The sequence below is a fragment of the Montipora capricornis genome, chromosome 10, assembly GCF_036669925.1.
Source record: "Montipora capricornis isolate CH-2021 chromosome 10, ASM3666992v2, whole genome shotgun sequence".
In the NCBI taxonomy this organism is placed as follows: Eukaryota; Metazoa; Cnidaria; class Anthozoa; order Scleractinia; family Acroporidae; genus Montipora; species Montipora capricornis.
Genome location: NC_090892.1, coordinates 40,861,264 through 40,863,763, shown reverse-complemented (window position 1 = coordinate 40,863,763; position 2,500 = coordinate 40,861,264). Strand labels below are relative to the sequence as shown.

Sequence of the window (2,500 nt, the reverse complement as noted above, 5' to 3'; positions counted from 1 at the left end):
GCACAGTATGCGGTTGAGAACAAAATTACCAAAATCAAGAAATTCATTGTCTGGCTTTGAAGACTGGCAAATAGCTGATGGTGATCTGATGAACGAAAGGAAGAAAGAGAATACAGGTGAAATAAATGCAGCCTTAGGGCGCTATTGTGAAGACTCTCAGCTTTATCAAAGTATTCATCCTCTATGTAGGAGCTTATCTCTTACTGTGATCTTGTTTCACTAGAGTTCTCTTCAAAGGCCAACTTCCCAGATGGTTTTGATTTCCTTTGCTCAAGGGATACGAGTTTTATAGAAGTCGGAAAAATAATTTGAACTGATCAAACTTCATGACGACGGTTTGTTCTTTGTTTGTTTAAAATGTTTACTATTCTTTACACTCATCAGCGAACTCAGAACCCTTGGTGCAAATTGATTTTACATTTTTAAACTCAAAATAAAACCGCCGACCTCTGAAAATCATTGAAAATGTTGCTTTGAACGCGCTGCTGATTCTAGACTTGCTTTACCATAAACTTGTAAAGAAGGGTCCAGTTTCTGCGAGGTAGCTACTAGTTGGACAACTGTAGTAAGCCTAGCCGTGAACACGTTTTATTGCAATGTCTTTCCCAGACGTCTAGTAAAAACTGAAAGTAAACTGAATTAAATTAATAAAACTGAATTAAACTGACAGAAAATACAATCAACTAAGAGGCAATTTAACGTTTTCCTCACCTTTTTCATTCCCGGAAACTGATCAGAAGCGTAACCTTTTCCCAGGATTTCTGACTTGTAAGATATAGGGACAACATGTGGAAGACAGTTGGACATACGGATGTGCTGATCTAATACAAAAAGAGAGAGCGAGAGAGAGAGAGAGAGAGAGAAAGAGAGAGAGAGAGAAAATCGCGCCTTTCGATGCCTTCCGTGAAGTGATTTAGTATTTCATTGGCGTCTATATAATAAATAGAATATGACATGGCCGCTTGGAGATACGAATTTTCTCTTCTCGTGTTGAAAAATATTTCACTTGTTCGCTGCGCTCACTCGTGAAATATTTTTCAACACTCGAAGATCAATTTGGTATCTTCGCGCAGCCATGAAATATATATCCTCTATTTATTCTATGTTATGAGCAACTTTCTCACCCATTTTTCCACTGACGTACGAACGAAAAACGGTGTTTTTTGTTACTTCACAAAAAGTCGTAATACCAATCTTTAAAGAATGTATTTCGTCTTTACGACACAATCTTTGTACATTTAAAAGGATTAGTTTTACACTTTTGCAATCAGAAACTTTAAACTGATAAACATTGCGTTTTTGTCCCCCAAACTGGGTATTTGCGACCAAAAGCGAGTATTTTCTACGGTGTGGTTGAAAGAACGCAAACATTGGAGCCAATATTTGCTACCCACACTGAGTATTTAAACTTTTTTCCCCTTACTATGTGGTCGATCCAAACTCTACTGACTAATTATAGTAAACCTGGTCGTCAACAGTTTTTCATGCCATGCCGGCCTTTCCCAGGCGTCTACTAAATATTTCAAAAAAAAAAAACAATTAAAAGAGATTATACAAACAACTTACGTTTTTTTGCACCAGATTTTGCCTCTCCGACAACTGAAGCATAACATTTTCTCAGGAACTTGGATTTCTGAAAAATATCATATATTAAAAGACAACATGTTGCAAACAGCTGGACAGAAGGATATGTTTACCTAAAGGAAAACTTCTAGAAGTAAATGAAAAAGGAAAAAAAAAAAGAAATAAAAAACAAGAAAGCCAGAAAGATAGTGCATGGGGGTCGTATGGTTTTCCTAGTTATGGGTATTTGCACACTTACTATTTGCCACCTATATTATCTATTTATATTTGCTATCATACCAAACAGAGCGTTTGAAATCCGATTTTATGAGCAACTTTCATCAATTTTTCATAAGATATACAAAAATTGCGTTTTTATTGTTACCTCATAAAATTCATAATACCATGCAATCCTTAAGGGATGGATTCCATCTTCACGATATAATCTTTGTACAAATTTTTAAAAAATACTACTTTCGCATTTCTGCAATCAAAATAAAGAGACATTTTACTTTTCGCCTCTCAAAGTGGGTGCTTGCCACCAAAATCAAGTGTTTGCTTTCCTGCGGGCATAAAATATCCAAACTACGTATTTACGTATTTCGAGTATTTGTGACTCACATTGAGTATTTGAACTTATTTGCCAGTTTAATATGTGGTTGCTCCAAACTCCACTGACTGACTGACAGCCGTTAATTTTACTACGCCTATGGACTCACAATAGGGGGCAGTGCCAGACGGTGTTGCAGTGATTCAATCTGCATGCACATTTTTTGAGGTTCAAATCACTGTTACCAACGGGATGCACAGCTTACTTTCTTTAGTCTCTGACATTAGATTTTTTGATCTTTCAAGTCACTCCCCACTGATGTAAAATGGAAGCACTGTGACTCTTTCATTCATAAGCCGATTTTACTATTCTTCCCTGTATCTTTCT

The 2,500-nt window shown here is 36.4% G+C and overlaps 1 pseudogene; it reads right to left on the bottom strand.

Moving 5' to 3' along the window:
• Positions 1–807, bottom strand: part of LOC138020818 (collagen triple helix repeat-containing protein 1-like) — a 2,420-nt pseudogene extending 1,613 nt beyond the window's left edge.
• Between the last annotated feature and the right edge of the window lie 1,693 nt (positions 808–2,500).